This window comes from Dipodomys spectabilis, unplaced genomic scaffold (genome assembly GCF_019054845.1).
Source record: "Dipodomys spectabilis isolate Male_0828 unplaced genomic scaffold, ASM1905484v1 ptg000267l, whole genome shotgun sequence".
NCBI lineage: Eukaryota > Metazoa > Chordata > Mammalia > Rodentia > Heteromyidae > Dipodomys > Dipodomys spectabilis.
The window spans coordinates 1028675-1051143 of record NW_024870944.1 but is presented as its reverse complement, the minus strand read 5'-3'; positions in this window follow the sequence as shown (position 1 = coordinate 1051143).

Below are 22469 nucleotides of genomic sequence, written 5' to 3'. Positions count from 1 at the left end.
GCACTAAACTAGGAAATTTGTTTTTAATACAATGATTTCATAGCATAGAGAGTGCTTTTGAAACAGTGCATGTTCAGGGACTCCCCTTCCTGTTCCCAGTGTAGCCTGAGGGTTTCTCCCCACCCCATGCTGTGGTAAGAAGTCTCAGTCATTGTCTGAACAGGCAAACAAAAGGCCTTACTCCTGTACAGCGGTGAAATAACTCCATCTGGACCAATTAGTGAGGATGAGTGTGGGTAGGCGCTGAAGGCCAGGAGAAAAAGGCCTCTTTGTACCCAAAGCTATCTCTCTCCCCAGTTTTCTGTTTTGACAGGATGCCTTCATTTGTGTAACCTCCCTTGGCAGGCCAAGTTCCCTGCACTTATCCTGCCTTTGTGAGACTATATTCCGGTGTGCAGATACAGTGCTCAATATAATTCAGGAGTTCTTCTGGCCCAAAACTAGGATATTGAACCTAATGAAATGTTTAATTGTAGGCGATGATGGGCCTATGATGCCTTTCCTAGGTTTCTGGAAGCTTGGGATATCCAAGCACATATCGCATATCAGAAAGATTCCTGTCATCTAGGGCTGGTGAAGCTCATCATGTTTTGAAACATTTGACCTCTCCTTGTGGGGCCCTGGATGGCTAGGTTTTGCGGTTGAACACAGGGCCTGGGTGCTGAACATGAGCTCAGTGCAGAAGTTCAGTGCTTTACCATTCTGTGTCTCAGTTTCACTTCTGGTCTGTGTGTGTGTGTGTGTGTGTGTGTGTGTGTGTGTGTGTGTGTGTGTGTGTGTGTGTGTCCCTGTGTGTGCGTGCATACACCAGTCCTGGAGCTTGAACTCAGCACTGTACCTTGTTTTTCTTGAACAAGGATAACTCTCTCCCACTTGAACCACAGAGCTATTTCAGGCTTTTTTCTAGTGATGTGGTCCTGAGAAATTAAGCCCAAGTTTTCATATATGCAAAGCACTCTACCCCTAAGGCACATTCCCAGCCCTCTACTTCAGGTTTGTTAGTTTGTTTCTGCTTTTTTGTTGTTGGTGGTTGCAAGAGATGATGTATGGGCTTGCGTGCTGTCCCTGAGTTCTTCAGCTCAAATCTGGTGCTCTACCACTTGAGCCACAGACCCACTTCAGGTTTTCTGGTGGCCCATTGGAGCTAAGTGTCTCAAGGACTTTCCTGCCCCAGACGAGCTTTGAACCATGATCCTCAAATCTCATCCTCCTGAGCAGCTAGTATGACAGGCATGAGCAAAAAGTACCAAGCGGGGCTGGGAAGGTGGCTCAGTGGTAGAGCACTTGCCTTGCATGCCTGAGGCCCTGGGTTTGATTCCTCAGCACCACCTAAGCAAAAAGAAAAAAAGCCGGAAGTGGTGCTGTGGCTCAAGCGGTAGAGCGCTAGCCCTGGGCTGAAGAGCTGAGGGACAGCGCCCAGGCCCAGAGTTCAGGCCCCATGACCGGACCCAAAAAGAAAAAGTACCAAGCTTCCACTTCAGGTTTCTTAGTGGTCAATTGGAAATAATAGTCTCATAGGACTTTTTGTGTCTGAGATAGTTTGGAACCCAGATCCTCAGATCTCAGCTTCCTGAGAAGGCAGCTATGGACCCCCTAGGTCATGGCACTGTGCTGTAAGGGGGTCTGTGGTTCCACATGGTGGAGTGGTAGCCATGTGCCCAAGAGGTAATGGTCAGAGCCTAGGCCCTGAGTTCAAGGTCGTGACTTAGCCAAAACAGAACAAAACAGTTGTCTTCAGGAGACAAGTCACTAGTCTTCAGTAATACATATTTTTGTCCCTACCATGGAGACATATCTGAGCTCAAACTTCTTGTCTGCATAATCATCATCTCAGTATGTAGTTCTTACAAGGACCCAATGAAAGAATGTATCCTGAGAAGGACACAGCACATGGCACTCTTCACATGACTCAGCGCACAGCATCGTGTGAAAGACTCAGAACACAGCACCCAATGAAGGACTCAGCACACTGCACCCTGTGAAAGACTCTGCACATAGCTCCCTGTGCAAGACTAAGCACAGAGCAACCAATGAAAGACTCAGCACTTAGCTCTATTCCACAATCTGTCACTAGAATTAGGGAAATATTAGAAATATACTGTGACATCATAATATTGTGACATCACATTGCTAGATGTAATGACTATTGTGTCACATTGTCACATCACAAATCTGTTCTGACTTCATCACATTTGTGCCAACAAATGCCTTTGGAATCCTCACAATCACATTCTAAAATTATATACTCAGTTTGAGTTAATGACAATTGAGGTCTGGCATGCCATTGTTACATCAGCAATCTACTGTGACATCACAAACATCACCAACTAATTGTTACATAACACTCTTATGACATAATTTGACATCATATTGCAATTGTGATATTATTGTAAAATCATACTTTTACACATCTATTATGCCCTCTTCACATCTTAGAAAATTCATGGCCTTTGGGATATCAAGCTCTTTCTATGAACGTGTTTCATTGTGAACTTGTAGCAATTGAAATTTGAAATAAGATGTGACATTACAAACTAGTTTTGACATCACTAACCCATTTTTATATCATTAACATTTTGAAAATTCAAACCTGTTAGGAATTTTAGCACTTTTGACAAAAACACATGGCCTTTGTGTCATCACAATTCATTTGTGTATGTCATTATGATTTCATTTTCATATCCTCACTATAAACTAATGACAATTAAGATCTGACATGCCATTTTGACATCACAAACCCTTTGTGACATCATCACCAATTTGACATCAGACTGTAGTTATGACACCATCAGCTCATGGTGACATCACCAAGCTACAGTGGCATCATAGCATTGCCATTTTGCTGTCATAGACACACTGTGAATGTATATCCTGTGATTTCATTATATTTCAAATGTGGCATATCAGTTGATATCAGGAACACATTGTGACTTCAATGCCATTGTAACATTATAAACCCTGTGTGACATCATAACCAGTGTCACATCACATTGTTATTATGACATCTTTAGCTTATGGTGACATCACAAAATGACAATGACATCATAGCATTTGCCATTATGTCATTGTGATATCATAGTCACATTTTGAATGTCTGATCTGTGATTTCATTGTATTTGAAATGTGGCATATGGGTTGATATCAGAAACTCATTGTGATGTCGTAACCATTGTCACATCAAAATCACTTTGTGATATCAATTTGGCAATGTGACATAACAAAGGCAATGTGATGCTACTAAGGCACCCTGATATCACAATGGTCATGAACTCACAATGGGTTTCTGATATCAACCAACATGCCACATTAGATATAGAATCAAATAACATAATATGCAAACACTACGTGTATATGACATCAGAATGACAATCTGATGTTACAATGCCATGATGTCATTGTAGTTTTACATGTCAAAATGAGCTGATGGTGTCATAATGGTAACATGATGTCACAATTATGATGATGTCAGAAAAGATTTGTTACGTTTCAATGGTATGTCTGATGTCAGTTGTCATTAGTTCCCCATGAGGATATGGATAGAAAAAAGTTCTGTGATGTCACACAGGTCACGTGTGTTTTCAAAGGTGGTAAGAGGTCATAATAGGTTTGTGATGGCACAATGTGATCCATAATGTCACAATGGAAATGAGATGTCTTATTGGGTTTTTGATGTCACAGTGGTGATGAGGTCACAATGGTTTTGTGATGTCAGTTTATTTGTAATATCAGAATGTTATATCCAATTTCAATTACTCATAATTCAATGTGAGGATACCAGGTGATAGAAGAAGCTTCATATTATGAGGTCATAGCATATGAAAACCCAATAGGACAGTGATTTTACAATGACAATGTGATGTCTCAACATCATGTTATAATAATGTTTTGAGGTCACAATTGGTGACACCATACTGATGAGGGGTCACAATAGATTTGAGATGTCCCAAGGGGTTGGTGATGTCACAATGGCATGTAGGATCTCAATTGTCATTAAGTCATTATGCGTATATGAGTTTGGGAAGGGATTCTGATGTCACCAAAGTATATGTAGTCACAAAGGTGAAGAACTAACAGATCTGAGATGTCCAAAGTGACACATGGTTATGATGTCCAGTGGTGTGATATCATGATGTTACACTGGATTTTAGATATCTCATGTCATATCTGAAATATGAGGTCGAACACAGTATTTCAACTCACAAAGGGCCTAAGATATCACAATGGCATGTCACAAAATTTATGAGGACAGGAGAGGTATTTGATGTCACAGTGGGTTAGTGACATAACAAAGGCAATGTGCTGTGACAAAGAGATTTGATGTCATAAAGGTTATGAGTTAACAATGGTTTCCTGATATCAACTCACATGGCACATTTGAAATTGAATGAAATCAAAGAACAGGCATTCACAATGGGTCTATGACATCCAAATGACAATATGATGTCAAGGCAGCAATGTTTGATAGGATATGTACTCATTACCTTGCTAATGTAACTGCAATCTCTCTGTACACTATAATTACAATAAATAACACACAGAAGAAAAAAAAAAGAAAAAATGGTATGGTGTCATTGTGGTTTGGTGATGTCACAATGAGATGATGATGTCATGATGACAATGTGATTTCACAGTCATAATTATTGCTCAAAGTATTTGTGATGATACAATTCTATTTGTGATCACAATTTTCATTAGTTCACTATGAGGATATGGGTACACAAAGGGTCTGTGATGCCACAGAGCTAAGAGTTCACAATAGCTTTGTGATGTCACAATATGATTGCGAAGGCCCAACAGCAATGTGATGTCACAATGGGTTTGTGTTGTCACAGTGGTGGTGAGGCCAAATGAATTTGTGATGTCACTATGCGTTTGTAATATCACAAGGACATGTGTAATTTCAATTTCTACTAGTTCACAATGAGGATACAATTTCGAAGAAAGAATTTTAAGTCCAAAGAACTTGAGTTTTTAATCATAACTTGTGTGTTATGCTGCCTTTAGTAAGCTTATAATGTTTTCAAACTCATAATAATTATGGTATGACATATGATATTCGAAAATGACTTTGACATCATGAACATTGTGACATCACATTGATAGATATCAAGACCATGGTATCATATTGTGAACTCACAAATCTGTTAGGACTTCATCACATTTGTGCCAATACATGACTTTGGAGACAACACAGTCCCTTTGTGAACTCATATCTTCATTGTGAATTAATGACATTTGAGATCCGGCATAGCATGGTGACATTTCCAACCAATTGTGACAACATAAACCTATTATAGTAGAAACACATTGTGTTCTAATAGCCATTGGGATAGCACAATCCCTTTGTGATCCCACATTTCCATTGTGATATCACTAACCCACTGTGAAATTGCAATCCTCTCATACCCAATCCAGGAATGAAATGTGATACTTGAATTCAGTTGACATCTAGATCATGGTGACACTGATAGATGTTATGAGTATTTTGTCACATTCTGACAACACACACCTGTTAGGACTGCATCACTTTTGAGACAATGCATGCCTTTGGAGACATCACAGTCCCTTTGTGAGCTCATATACTAATTGAGAGTTAATGACAATTGAGGTCACGTATCATTTTGATACCACCAACCTATTGTGACCTCACACACCTCTTGTAAATTCATCACCAATGTGGCCTCACCAATTGTGATATCAAAACATTATTAAGTCATCATATTGCAACATCCGTTACCATTGTGATATCACTATTCCATTGTGTTTTAAAAATCTAGTATGTCTTCATAGCATTTTAGAAAATTCATGGCCTTTTATATTTCAGTCTTCTTCTGTGAACTCATATCCTCATTGGGAAATAATAGCAACTGAAATTGGACATGTGATTATGAGATGTGACTTCACAAAACTATTTGATTTCATCACCAATGTGACATCACAAACCCACTGTGAGCTTTCATTGTCATTTGACATCACTATTACATTGTGACATCCCAAACCTATTAGGACCTCTTAGCACCTTTGAAAAAACACTTGGCCTTTGTGACATCACAATCCCTTTGTGTAACTATACCCTCATTATGAACTGACAATTGATATCAGACATGCCATTGTAACATAACCAATGTGACATAACATTCTCATTATGACAGCATCAACTACTTTTGACATCACAAAACTACAGTGATAAGATAACACTATGAGGACACAATTTCATTGTGATGTTATAGACAGATTGTGAATGTCTGTTTTTAATCTTTTTTTGTGCGTGTGGGGGTCGTGGGTCGTGGAGCTTGAAATCTGAGCTTGGGTGCTCTCCCTGCTCTTCAGATCTAGGCGAGCACTCTACCACTTGAGCCACAGCGCCACTTCTGGTTTTCTAGTGGTTTTTATTGGATATAAGAGTCTCATGGACTTCCCTGCCTGAGCTTGCTTTGAACTGTTATCCTCAGATCACAACCTCTTGAGTAGCTAGGATTACAGGTGTGAGCCACCGTGGCCCAACTTTTTCATTGTATTTCAAATTTGAAATGTGTGTTGATATCAGAAACATAATGTGACCTAATAACCATTGTAGCATCATAAATCAGCAGTGACATCAAATTGTTATTATCACATCATCAACTCATTGTAACATCACCAAACGATAATGGCATCATAGCATTATAAATCACAGTGACATTGTTACATCATAGATGTAACAGTGTGAAGGCCTATTCTAGGAATTCATTCTATTTCTGAAACCCATTTTGACCATATAATCATTCTGATATCACAATCCTTTGTGACATCGCATTGCCATTGTGATATCATTAACCTGCTGTGCCATCACAAACCAGACCTATCCTTATAAGTTTTGTGACATGTTGCCGTTGTCATATATTAAGCCCTTTGTGAGCTCACAATCTGTTTTCAATCTCATATTTCTGGTATGACATGTGATATCAGAAATCCCCTGTGACATCATACTGCCAGAGGGCATGACCACTATGTCACAATGTGATATCACAAAACTGTTAGAATGGCATCACATTTGTGACAACGCATGCTTTTGGGGACATTACAGTCCCTTTTTGAACTCATATATTCATTGCCAATTAATGACAATTGAGATCTGCCATGCCCCTCTGACATCATGAACCCATTGTGACATCACAAACTTATTGTAACCTCATCATGAGAATGGCATCAACAACTAATTGTGGTCTTAAAGCATTGACATGACATTGTGGTATTGCCAGTGTGATATCACTGTCCCATTGTGTTATTACAAACCTATTACGGCCACATTACATCTTAGAAAATTCATGGCCTTTGAGAATTCAAGCTCTTTCTGTGAATTCCTGTACTTATGACCTCTAAGGCAAGGAGAAAAACCATCGAGTCACATTTAATATAATTAACCAATTTACACTAGAAAGGGGACTGTGATTACCTTATCCTGGACTTGACACTCAGGTCCAAGAGCAGCCTTAACCACCAAACCTCAGACCTCCAATGGGCACCCTTTCTTAATTGGTTTGCAAACCAACATCCAAAAAATTATCATCTCCAAAGCTCCAAACTTCAATGGGCAAGGCATTTTACTTTTCCATTCCTCCCTCCTTCGCCACAGACCTGTCCTTCCTTCCTGGTCTTTCCCTTTTTCCCTTCCACAACTTCCTTCTTCTCTTGAGGCCACTCCACTCTCCACAGGCCTGCCCTACTCTGTGCCAGTGACCACTTGCCAACCTTCTGCTTTCCTCCAACTTCCTCTCTTCTCAGATTTTTTCCTTCCTGCTGTCCTACCACTTTCTTCCATCTGGGTAGCTCCCATTTTTATCTCCCCTTCCAGTGCTCTGAAAATGCAACCTATATATAGGTTGTAACCCTGCTCACTCCAACGGGTCTCCTGCCTAACAGTTTTCAACCATCACTTCCCAAACTGCCCAATGTTCAATCAATTTTTGACAGCTAACCATGTGAGGTTTGACACCTCCACCTTTGGCAGCATTCCCCACACTCTCCGGGGCCCAGGCCAAGAATTTAAAATGATAATCAGCTCCCACAGATAATTCTGTCCCCACTGGTTATTACAGTATCCTCATAGTGAATTAGAAGAAATTGAAGTTGTATATGTCACTGTTATATTACAATCTTGATGAGACATCACTATCACATTGTGACTTCATCACCACGGTGACATCACAAACTCATTGTGATATCACATTGCCATTGTGCCACCCTGATCACATTGTGACGTCCCAAACTTATTGTGATCTCAAAAGCATTGAAAAAAACATGGCCTTTGTGACATCACAGGCCTTTGTGTACCCATATCATTTTGAGCTAATGACAATTGAGATCAGACATGCCATTTTAACATCTCAAAATCTTTGTGACATCATCACCAGTGTAACATCACACTGTCATTATGACATCAGCCCATTGTGACATCATAAAACAACGACATCGTAGCATTATGACATTACAATGTCATTGTGATGTCACAGATACCTTGGAATGCCTATTCTGTGATTTCATTCTATATGAAATGTGGCAGATGAGTTGATATCAGAAATACATTGTGACCACATTACCATTATGACATCACAATACCTTGATGACACCATATTGGCATTATGATATCACTAACACACTGTGACATCATAAAACTGTCCTATCCTCATAATTTTTTTGACATGCTGCCAGTATGTTATCTTTGGCCTCTCTTAGTTCATAAATAGTTTAACTCATAATACTTCAGGTATGACATGTGATATCAGAAATCCACTGTGACATCATGACCACTGTGATATCACACAGCCATATGTCATGAACACTGAGTCACATTGTGACAGGACAAACCTGTTACGACTCATTAAACTTGTGCCAATATATTCCTTTGGAGACATCATTAACCCTTGTGAACTTAAATATTCATTGTCAATTAGAGATCTGGCATGAGACTGTGACATCACCCACCATCCCATTGTGAAATCACAAAACTATGTGACCTCCTCACCTGTATGGCATCACCAACTGTTTGTGACTTCAAAAAAATACTATCTCATGTAATGGTAACATCACATTGTCAATGGGATTTTCACCATTGCATTTTCACCAATCTCTTATTTCCTCGTATTTTACAAAATTCATGGCCTTTCTGATTTCTAGCTCCTTATGTGAACTCGTATTTTATTGTGATCTAGTAAAATGAAATTGGACATGTAATGGTGATATTACAAATTCATTGTGACATCACTATCCATGTGTGACCTTATCACAACAGTGATATCACAAACCCATTGTGACATCACATTACCACAGTGATATCATGACCACCTTGTGACATCCCAAACCTGTTGTGACCCCTTAGCACCTTTGAAAAAGCACATGGTGTTTGTGACATCACAGTCCCTTTGTGTAACCATGTCTTCATTGTGAACAAAGGACAACTGACATCAGGCATGCCATTGTACCATTACAAATGCTTTGTGACATCATCTTGAGTGAGATCACGTTGTTATGATACCAACTGCCCATTGTGACATCCCAAAATGACAATTACATCATAGCCTTATGACATCACATTATCATTGTGAGGTCATAGAGACAATGTGATTGCCTATTCTGTGATTTCATTCTATCTCAAATGTGGCATATAGGTTGATTTCAGAAACTTATTGTGACCACATCACTATTATGACGTTACAATCCCTTTGTGAACTCATATTGACCATGTGATATTATTAATGCAAAGTAACAACACAAACCTGTCTTGACCTTACAAATTTTGTAATAAACAACTACCTTGACCTGGGCTGGATGCCCAGAGCTAAATGCAGCCTCAACCATGAATCCTCAGACCTCCCAAGATCAACCCAGCCACTTGTTAACTGGTCTGCAAACAACCAGCCCCCAACATAATGAACTCCAAAGCTCTACACTTCAAAGGACAAGGCTTTTTCCTTTCTCTTCATCCTCCTTCTCTCCAGACCTGTCCTATCTTTCAGGTCTTTTCATTTTTTCCTTCAACCATTCCCTTCTTCTCTTCAGGCTGCTCTATTCTTGACAGACCTGCCATGTCCAGTTGGCCAGTTGCCGTCCTTCACCACCTGCTCTCCCTCAATTTCCTCTCCTCCCAGGTCTTTACTTTCCTGCAGTCTCGTCACTTCTTTCCTTCCAGGACTTTCCCTTTTTTCTCTCCCCTTTTGTTGCTCTGAACATGCATCCTATATATAGACTGTACCCTTCCCCCACTGGAATATATTTCCTGCATAAGAGTTTTCAAACATAACTTCCCAAATGTCCATGCCAAATCACTTCTTTCAGCTCACCATGTGGGGCTTGACATCCTATTTCCTTCAGCAGCATGTCCTTCCCCCTCCAGTGGCATGCACTCCCCTCTCCGGTGGTCCAGACCAGGAGGCCATGATGACTATCTGTTCCCGTGGATTATAGGGGCACTGCTGGTTATTACAATGTCCTCATGGTGAACTAGGAGCAATTGAATTTGGACAAATAATTGTGATATTACAAACTCGTGACATAACTAACCCATTGTGACCTCATCACCACTGTGACATCACAAACCCATTGTGAAATCACATTGCTGTTTTGACACCAGGATCACATTGTGACATCCCAAATCTATTATGACCTCTAATAACCTTTGAAAAAATGCATAGCTTTGTGACATCACAGTCTCTTTGTATACCCAAATCCCCACTGTGAAATATTAACAATTGAGAATCATACATGACATTTTAACATCAAAAACAGTTTGTGAGATCATCACAATTGTGAAATCACATTGAAGTTTTGACACCATCTGTTCATTGTGAAATCACAAAACGAAAATGATATGATAGAATTAGAACTCCACATTGTCATTGTGACATCATAGACACATTATGAATGACTTTTCTGATTTCATTCTATTTCAAATGTGGCCTCTAGGTTGATATCATAAACAAATCGTGAACTCATAACCATTGTGACATCACAATCCCTTTGTACATCACGTTGCCATTGTGATATCACTAACCCACCATGACAACCCAAACCTATCCTGTCATCATAACTTTTGTGACATGCTGCAATTCTGATACCTTAGGCCTTTTTGTCCTCATAATCTGTTGACCTCATTAGATTTCACATATGAAATTTGATATCACAAATTCCCCGTGACATCATGACCATGGTGAGATCACAATGCCAGATATAATAACCATTGTGCCAAATTCTGACATCACAAACCTTTTAGGATTTCAATATATTTGTGACAACACATACTTTTGGAGAAGCTGCAGTATCTTTGTGAATTCATAGTCATTGTACATTAAAGACAATTGAGAACCATCATGTAATTGTGACATGCCCAACACATTGTGACATCACCAATCTTTTGTGCCTTCATCACCGATGTGGCATCATCAACTAATTGTGACGCCAAAAGTATATTTTGACATAATGTAGTGAGTTGATATTTCCATGGTGATATCACTGTCCCATTGTGTATTCACAAACCTAATATGACCTCATAACATTTTTAAAAATTCATGTCCACTAGGACTTCAAGCTCCTTCTGTGAACTTTATGCACATTGTGAAATACTAGCCATTGAAATGGGACATGTGTTTGAGATATTACAAAATCATCATGATATCAAAAACCCATGGTGACCTCATCACAACTGTATCATAAAGCTATCATGACCCCTAAGTACCTTTGGAAACACACATGGCATTTGTGACATCACAGTCCATATGTGTACCCATATCCTCATTGTGAACACATGACGATTGAATTCATATATGCCATTGTAACATCACAAACCCTTTCTGACCCCATTACCACATATTCATTATGACACCATTACTTCCTTGCAACATCACCAATTTACAATGACCTCATAGCATTATGACATTATATTGTCATTGTGATGTTACAGACACATTGTAAATGCCTATTCTCTTATGTCATTCTATTTGAAATGCGGCATGTGGGTTGATATCAGAAAACCATTATGATCTCATAAATTTATGGCATCATAATCACTTTGTGACATCACAGTGCCATGGTGATATCACTAACACAACGTGGCATCACAAATCTGCCTTGTCCTCATAAGTCTTGAGATGTGCTGAATTGTGATGTCTTAGGCCATTTATAAGCTTGTAATCTGCTTTAAACCTTATAATATTTCAGTTATGATATGTGACATCAGAAATCCACTGTGACATCCTGATCATTATGACATCATACTGACCGACATCATGAACATTGTGTCACACTGTGACATCACAAGCCTCTTAGGACTTCATCACATTTGTGACAACACCTGCCTTTGGAGACACCACAGTCTGTTTGTGAACTCTTATTCTCTGTGATTTCATGACAAATGGGATCCTTTATACCATTTTGATATCACCAACCAATTATGACATCATAGACCTACGATTACCCCCTATCTGTATGGCATCAGAAACTAACTGTGACATCAAAACTTTTTGTGAAGTCACAATATGACACGATGATCATGACATCTATCAGTGTGATATCACAATGGTCATGATGTCACAGTGGATTTCTGGTATCTCATGTCATACATGAAATATGAGGTTGAAAACAAATTATGAGGGCAAAAGTTCTAAGATATCACAATGTCAGCATGTCACAAAAGTTATGAGGACAATAGAAGTTTGTAATGTCACATTGTGTTAGTGATAGCACAATGGCACTGTGATGTCACAAAGTGATTATGATGTCAAAATGGTTATGTAGGCACAAAAGTGCGTTTCTCATATCAACTCTCATACCACAGAATCACAGACATTCACAATATGTCTATGATGTTAGAATGAGAATTGTTGCCATAATGCAATATGTCATTGAGTTTGGTGATGTCACAATGAGCTGATGTTTCCATAATGAAAAAGTGATGTGACAGTGTTGAGGATGTCACAAACACTTTTTGATGTTATAGTGGCATGTCTGATCTCAATTGTCATTACTTAACAAGGATATAGGTACACAACGGGACTGTGATGTTGAAAAGGGCATGTGATTTTTCAAAGGAGCTAAGGGGTCATAATAGATTTGAGATGTCACAAGGAATCCTGCTGTAACAATGACAATGTTGTCATAATGGCTTTGTGATGTCGTGGCAGTGATTATGTCAAAATGGGTTTGTGATGTCACAAGGAGTTTGTAATATCACAATCAAATTTCCAATTTCAATTGCTACCAGTTCACAAGGAAGATAATGTAATAATCAGCAGGGTTCCAGTAATATATAGGGTCCAATAATCAGCGTGGCCCCATCCTCCTGGCAAGCTGGAGCGGACAAAGTATGCCACCAAAGAAGGTGGGGCATTCGCTGGGAGGGGCTGTTGCATTAATCTCCATGTGTTGAGCAGTTAAGAATTTATTGGGTTGTGGGCAGTTTGGGATGTGACAGTTGAAAAATGTTAGGCAGTTGGAGTGGAGAAGAGGTAAAGACTTTATATAGGCTACTTGCTCAGAGCAATAGAAAGGGAGAGAAAAAGGGAAAAGTCCTGGAAGGAAAAAAGTGGTATGATAGCTGAAGGGGAAAGACCTGGGAGGAGAAGATGTTGAGGGAGAGCAGAAGGTGAAGAATGGCAACTGACGACCCAGGCAAAGACGTTCAGGCCTGTGGAGAATGGAGAGGCCTTAAGAGAAGAAGGAACTGGTAGAAAAGAAAAAGGGAAAGACCTCAAAGGAAGTATAGGACTGTGAAGGAGAGACAAAGGGAAGGGGGAAAAAAGGCTTGCCCTTTGATGTTTGGAGCTTTGGATATCATAATTTTGGGGGTTGATGGTTTGGAGCATTTATTATATTAATTGTGTCTCGATGGAATCTCTTGAACTATAGAGGTCCTAATTTTTGGAGACCCCATTGACATAATCCATTTGGATGGCATCAGGCCTTGGCCCCAGAGAAAAATCCCCATAGGAGAGAGTGTCAGCACTCACGGTTGAGAGTCTACCTCAAGTGTTTGTCTCCAGAGGACCAACATGGACAAATGTCATTTAGGTACCTCTAAGGATACGTCTGGGCAAGCTTGCCAGCCTGTTTTGAGGACCACCTCTAGAGGTCAAGTATGGCTTCCTTGGGAAGCCATCTGGGAACTCTTTGAGAGGCTGTAGGGCTTCCAAAGGAAGCCATGTGGAACCTCATTAAGAGTACATCTGCAATTTCCTTAAGAAGCCATCTGAGACCTATTCTGGAGGTCATCTGGGGCCTTCTCCAGGGACCATCTTGGACTTTCTCCAGAGGTCATCTGGGGCTTCTTCAGGAGGCCACCTGAGACCTCTTCAAAAGTAGTCATTGGGGCTTCGTTAAGAGGCAATCTAGGACCACCTCCTGAGGTCATCTGGAGCTTCTTTGGGTGGTCATCTCGAGTTACCTTGATGAGAAATGTATGACTATCTTCGGACATCATCTGGGACTTCCTTGAGAAGCCATATAGGACCTTCTCTGGACATAATCTGTGGCTTTCTCAAGAGGGTTATCTGGAACCTCCAACGGAGTTCATATGTGGCCTCTGTGAGTGGCCATCTGGGAGCTAATCGAGAGGTAATCTCAGCCACATTGAGAGGACATCTGGGACCTCTCTTGGAGCTCATCTAACACTTCCTTGGGAAGCCATTTGAAACCTCCATGAGAAGTCTTTTAGGGCCTCCTAGGAATGACATATGTGACATCCTCCAAAGATCATCTGTGGCCTCCTAAAGAGAAAATCTGGGGCATTCTCTCTGTCATCTGGGACCTCCTGTAGAGGTCAACATTGAGAGGTGTAGGGAATGTGGGTTGTCTATGGCTATTGGTCTGTGTGTGTATGCTGATAGTTCTGTGTCCTGTATGCACCTCTGTTTACTCCTTTACTCAGGATGGGAGAACAAGGCCTAAAGGTGTCATATCCAAAACATATTCTCCTCCAGGTTTACAGAATTCTTCAGAGGAAGATGCACTGATGTACTCTCTCTCTCCTATTCTTTGCCATCAGCACCTCTAATGTTAAGTCCTCCCATACTAAAAGTGGTTACTTTTACCAGTCTGAGGCGGTACAATGTGGTATGTTACCCTTATTAACTTAGAGACAGGAACATGGAGGAGATGGTGGGCAAGCCTCATTTCTAATATATGTTCCCTTTACAACTAGTGACCTGTATAACTGGAAACAGCAAAATCCATCCTTTTCAGAAAAAAAGGGGCTCATTACTTCATTAGAGACAGTAATTTTCACACACAAGCACATCTGGGATGAGTGTCAGCAAATTTTACAGGCACTTTTGACCTGGTAGAAAAGGGAGTGAAGCCTGCTTGGTGACTTGAAGGTGGTCCTTCTATCAGAGAGTTGCCCCACTATTGAACCAGCAAGTCTCTGCACAGACTTACCCAAGCTGAGACTAACAGCAATTGAGGTATGGAGGTGCTTACCTATTATTGCCAGGTTCTGTTAGCAGGGATACCGCAGTGCTAAAAAGCCAAATCATCAATCTAAGGTGGGTGCAATGGTACAGTTCCCCAGTGAGTACCCTAATGTTTTTCTGAAACTTCTCCCAGAAGCCTATAGGACATATAGGCCTATAGATCTTGAAGCCCTGTAGAATGAAAGAGCCCTAAATATGGCCTTTGTTACCCAGACAGCCCCAAATATTAGAATAAAGCTTCAAAAGTCAGAATGTTTTGAGGGAAAAGTTTATTCTAATTTGGAAGTAGTCGCCCAGAGGGTGTTTGTTAACAGAGATACCCGGGAAAAAGAGTCTAAGAAGAAGGTTTGAGTTTTGGTAGGAGCACCAGAATAGGGATCAAGAAACCCTTGGCAAAGACAGTACAATTCATTTGCAAAAGGCAATAGGGAACCTCTAGGACTACATCAGTGTGCTTATTGCAAACAAAATGGACATTGGGAACAGGAATGTCCAAGGAAGAGAAACAGAAAATGACAGGTTAATTAATCACATTAACCACCTGGAAAAATGTGTTCATATCTCTGGAGAAACATGCAAAGGAACTTGGGGCTCTGAATTCCAACTATGTTCAATTTTAAAAGCAGCCCTCTGAGCTTAAGAAATGTGGCAAAGAAAAAATTCCACCCTTCTATCTCAAAACATAGTCTTATAAAAGACTGAGTCTCCAATATGTGCCAGTCAAAACCCTCCAAGAGATTAAAAGCACATAGAAGAGCACATTGGAGGAAACAGAGAAAATTATTTGACGTGAAGAAAAGATTTGAAGATATAAATTAGGAAATTGTGAGAGTCAAAAATGAGAAGAAAATCCTCAAAAGGAACCTAGAAAACACTCAAAATCAAATGAAATTCAAGTACATTAGCCTGGGTGAGCATGAGGCAAATCAGGGGAACACAGGTCAGAGGCAAACAGAAGCACAGGACAGCAATGCTGCCATCCTTGCTAACCACAAGTGAGGCCAAGAAGAGATCCTGATGCTGCATTAAGAAATCATTGCCATGAAAAAGGAGCTGGACCTGATATAAGAATGTATTAGGTTGAAGTACATGTCGATTATAAGCTTTGAAGAGTGTCACCAGAAATTCAAAGCAACAGAGAAAGAAGGAAAGGGTAGTTAGCAGAGAAGACGGGGAAGTGCTGTGTTATAGAAGATGAGGCCAAGAAAAATGAACAGGAAAATATCAGGCTCAAGAACTAGATTGCTACTATTCAGAAAGAGTTAAAGGACCACATGCTTTGACAGAGAGTGCCGGGGAAAGGGAAAGAGCATTAGGAACAAAAACAGAAGAGCTAAACAAACAGTTGAATGATCTGTCACAAAAATACACTAAAGTGGAAAACTAGAAAGAGAAACTACTAGAATAAAAAGCCAAAAAGACTGCTGAGATCTTCACCATAAATTTAATGCAGAAGCTTGATGTCCCAATGGAACGGGTGGAGGTGGGAAAAATTACCTCTCAATAGCACATTTGTGAACTTAAGGGAGGAGCTGGCAAAGCTGTTGTGAGAAGGAGCAGCAGTTGGTCAGTCAAAGGAACTCTCCTGTGACCCTGCCAAAACACTTGCAGGTTAAGGAGCACATTGAGGAGAGTGGGATCAAGAAAGCAAGTTTGAGAGAAAAGGAGGAGACTAAAATGGAAGAAGACTCCAAGGTACAGAGTACAATACAGGAAGTAAAGAAACTAGAGACCTTAAGATACAGGGAGACATCTGAGCTTTTCACGTAGCTTGGGAGACCACTCTAAAACCAGTTGGTTCCCTAGAGCTACTAGTCGTTAAGATTAAAGAAAGAAGCAAAAACAGTGGTAATAAATGTGCAAATGTTGATACTGAACTTGTGAAAATAGCATACAGGCTCAAGCTTTCTGTCAGTTTACATATAGATATTTGCACCAGGTAAATTTAGTGAGGCCACTTCCTAAAACTTCTGAAAACCAGTGGGGCCTCAGCCTGACAATTCTTTGTAATGCGTGTAGGTAATTTCCAACAGATAAATGCTAAAAAGCTGGAACCTATGGAAAGAATTCATATATGAGGAACCTCAGATGGTGAATTTGGGAAAGTGGACTCCACAGAGGTATAGCCTGGAAAATATGAGTATTGGTATCTGTTAGTAATAGTGGACACTTTTTCAGGCTGAGCTGAGGTGTGTAATAATTCCTTGATTTGGCTTACCTTTAGCTTTGGGGTCCAAAGATGGCCCTGCATTCATGGTCCAAGTTCTCAATTATTTACTAACACCCTAGGAATAAATTGGAAGTTACAATCCATTTATAGACCTTAGAGTTCAAGGCACCAGAAAGAATGAATATGACCTTAAAGGAAACTAACTAAATTAAATACAGATACTGGCCATGGCTAGGTAAGCCTCCTCCACTTTGCTGTCCTTCAAGCAAGATGTAGCTTCTATGTTAAAGGATTTAATCCCTTTGAAATACTTTAGTGTAGACCACACCCATTGGTTCCTAAACTTTGGAAGGTTATATTAACAGAAACGTCTAACTACAGACTGCAGGCATTACAACATATTCTTTTATGTACATATCCTTTGGTAATCAAGGCCCACTGGCCACCTAAGAAAAACTCCACTTGAAGGGGAGGGGCCAAGATGGTGATGGAACAGCAGGGAAACACCTCAGCTCTCTCCAACCAAATACAGAGTTTGGATTTCAATGCTCTGTTTCTCCAAATGACCCACAAACAAGGCAATTACTCAGAGAGATACAGGAAGAGAAAAAAGAAAAGGGAAAAACCTACACACACAGTAAAGTGGGAAGACCCTTCTCCAACCCGTTGTTCGTGATGGGGCTCCACACTAAGCAGCTTAATTGGTGGGGTTTCATGCCAGGCTGCGTAAGTGGCCAGGCTCTGGACCGTCTGTGGACTACATGCTCACAAGTATCCCAAGGCTCTCAGAAGACTCCCAAGAGGTGGTGCCAACCTAGAGAATCCAAGCAGAAATCTCATAAGGCAGAGCCAGCACAAAACCTCGCCTCACCCAACCTTGCATAGCACCTCTTCCTGGCTGGTACAAGCAGACCAATCCAGTCAGGAGCAGCAGCTGTCAGTAGTGGCGAATGACCCTAGACTGGCAGCATGGCACCTCTGTCCTGGTGGTTTAAACAGCCTAGCCTAACCTGGAGAAACAGCGGCAGCTGGCAGTGGTGGCAAACCATCCAGACTCCAGGCACAATGCCTCTTGACACTAGCCCACATTAACAGCCCAGACCAGCCCGGGGCAACAGCAGTGAATAGGGCGGGGACAGCTGCAGTGAACAACTCCAGATCGGTGATGGTTTGTGCCTCTCCATACTGGTCCACCTATGGAGCCCAGCCTAGTCTGAGGCAGCAGCAGTGGTTAACACCTGACATGTGGTGGGGTGCCTGGCTTGTATAAGTGGCCCAGCTGATCCTGGGGCAGTGGCAGCAGCTAGGGCAGTGGCAACAGCTATGGCAGCAGCAGTGGCATCAACAGCAGCAGCGAACAACTCCGGACCCATAGTGGGGTGCAGCACTTCTCCATACTGGTTTTCATAAGCAGCACAGCCCAGCCCATGGTGGCAAAGGGTGTGAACAACCCCAGACTTGAGGCAGGGTGTGGTGCTGAACAACCCCAGAAAAGCCTCATGAACTTTCCTGCCTGGACTGGCTTTGAACCTGAATACACAGATCTGAGCCTCCTCAAAAGTTAGAATTACAGGCATTCACACCAGCAAGGTCTTATTCTTGCCAACCCCCTAATTTTTTCTGAAATAGATCATTTCTTAGTTACTACAAGGAATTTAAGCAAATACAAGAAAATCGACATAATACCCTGTATTCTATCTGACCATAGTGGAATCAAACTAGTTCTCAATACTAAGGCATAAATTAGAAAAAACTTAAACACATGGAAATTAAATAGAACTCAGTTGAACAATACATGGGTTACAGAAGAAATTAAAGAAGAAATTAAAAACTTCTTACAATTCAATGAAAATGAACAAACATCACAACGAAATCTATGGGACACAGCAAAAGCAGTACTGAGGAGCAAATTTATTGCTCTCAGTGCACACATCAAGAAAACAAAGACCGGATTGGGAAAGTTGGGAAAGTGGTAGAACACTTGCCTTGCATGCATGAGGCCCTGTGTTCGATTCCTCAGCACCACATAAGCAAAAAGAAAAAAAAGCCAGAAGTAGCACTGTGGTTCAAGTGGTAGAGTGGTAGCCTTGAGCTGAAGAGCTGAGGGACAGCGCCAGGCCCAGAGTTCAGGCCCCATGACCAGACCCCCCCTCCCCCAAAAAAGAAAAAATACAAAGACCAAGTAAACAATCTTATGATGCAACTAAAACTGCTAGAGAAACAAGAAAAATTTGAACCTAAAGTTGCTAGACAGAAAGAGATAACCAAAATAAGAGCTGAAATTAATGAGGTAGAGACTAAGAAAATTGTAAATAAAATTAATAAAATAAAAAGTTTTTTTTTTTAAAAAAAGTCAATAAAACTGAGGGACCACTGGCAAGAGTAACTAACAAAATAAGAGAGGAGACCCAAATCAATAATATCAGAGATATTACAGGAAAATTACAACAGACATCCAAGATATCCAAACAATCATAAAGAAGTAATTCCAGACTCTAATCACAAAGGAAGGAAAACCTAGCAGAGAGGGATAAATTTCTACAGAAATTCAAATTTCTATTTCCCCCTTTCCTTTTCAGCCATGCTTCTCTACCATGTATGGTGGGGGCAGCAGTTCGGTAAACAAACATCTTTTCCTGCCTGAATAGCATGTGGTGTTCTCTTCATTGGCTACCTAATGAAACCTAACTATTTAATATACCTTACATATGGTGTCATGATTCGGATGGGGTTTTTGAGTCGGAAATGTTAGAATTTCCTAACCACCACTTTTCTGTGAAACAAACTGCCTTGAGACTTTTAACCAATATCATTGCTGGCCTTGACATCCATGTCCACATTATTTCTCCTGTCTGGTGAGTGAAATTACTCTCTATGGCTCTCTGTTGGTCAAGCTCTGTGCAGATGTGGCACCATGACAGATAGCTCGTATGGCCTTTAGCCAAAAGGCTGGTCACCTATGAAGCTGAGGATGCTAGGTTTGGGGGGCTTGGCCATTTCTCTCTAGAGGGCTCTGGGGGAAGTCGGGATGCTGCTTCTGCCTGGTCAGCTCTTCTTCATTCACCAGACTGACTCTCCTACACATTTACTGGAGTGCTGTGAGTCATGCCCGAACTGTAAAACCCCTCTGAAATGCCTCCTGTGCTCTCTGGATAGCCAGAAATGCTATTCTCAGATTTAGACAATTATTGCCTCTGCAATGGTACATGGTCAGAAGTCTGTTTACTTTCAGGCTCTCTATGCTCTCTGCTATTCATGTCCAACTTTTTATATCTCTCCCTTTCTTTTCTACAACGTTTTGGATTGTGTCCTGAATAATGCAATATGGGCTGGGTTCCAGGGACCCCCTCTAGGTTCCCTCTCAAAGGCTTGCCAAATTAAGCTTGATTTTCTTTGCATTTTTTCAGAAATTCGACATCTTGAGTTCGCCATCTTGACCACATGGTGGGTTAAGGTTTTGGCCCCATCCAACCCTTACCACTCCACCAATCTTAGTACTCCTCCACCCACCTATTCTAATGTGCCTTGCTAACAACGTGCTCTTTTCACAGACCCTGGTAACTGAGGCCCAACCATATGATGTGCTTTGTTAGCAAAGATGTCTAAAAAATATTGTCAAAAAATTTAGGTTTTGCGTTTTGCATTTTTGTTTTGTGTTGTGTTCTAGTACTGACAAGATGATTCTAAAATATTGGGAATATGTGTCCTAAGATTCTCTCATCTAATGAGTTTTTTCATTGCAGAATATTTGGTCAATTCTTGATAAGGACCAGGTAAGCTCTACTTATTCTATTTGATCTCCTTGTTACTTTAGTTGGAAATAACAAAGGGCTTTTGTGGCAAAGATTGCAGTTCAAAGCCAGCCCGGGCTGAAAAATCCCTCAGACTCCATTTCCCAACTAACCTGCAAACAGCAAGGCAGGAAGCATTTGCTCAAGCCTCTTATCTCTACCCAGCAAGCACTGCAAGTGGTACTATAACTCAAAGTGGTAGAGTGCTAGCCTTGAGCAGAAATGCTCAGGGACAGTGCCCAGACCTTGAGTTCAAACCTCCTTGAATACCAACTGGGACAAACCATCCCAGCAACAAGCACCTAGACTCAGCCAGTCTGGGGAATTAGGAAAAATGGAAAGGAGAAAGAGGAAATATTATCACATCATCCACTTTGTGCCTGCCCTTTCAAAATTAACCAGAGCCTGGAGATCAGTAGAAGTAAGAAGACTGCCCATCTAATGTCAATACCTGTCTAACTTTCAACTGGAAAGGAATTTATATTCTTGCCTTTGTTACTTGACTTATTCTCTACCTAGTCACCAGATGTCAGAAATAGCTAGCGACATTTGTACCAACTTTTTCAGCCCCGAGTCCTTCCTCTTCCTATTTATTTTCTCTATAGTATTTTTTTTCAGTCCCTCAATGCCTGAGTCTTCTCCAGACTTCATCCAAGAGACTTGCCTCCTCTAGACTTCATCTAAGCACTTAATGCCCAAGTGACAGCTGTTTCCTGCTGCCTTCTCCTAGAGAGGACCATATCTCAGCCTTTTACCCCTACTGTTGACACCCGTGAAAACAGGAAGTAGCCAGAGAGAATCTTGCACTTTTTCATAATTATCAAAAGGCTGTATATAAGGTCTGAACAGGCACACCTCCCTCCTTCTTGGCTAAGTTTCAGCCCAGTATCTGTTACATAGGTAACTGGCAGACCTGGAAGCAGTCACCAGCCACCTCTGGCCACATGGCTCCCATCTGATCTTAGGAGGGTCCCAGACCCTGAGGTCACATCTGGATCCAGTGTGGCCATACCTTTTCCCTACCTGGCCACACCTCCTCCTGTCCGTGGCCTAGATAAGTCCTGGCCC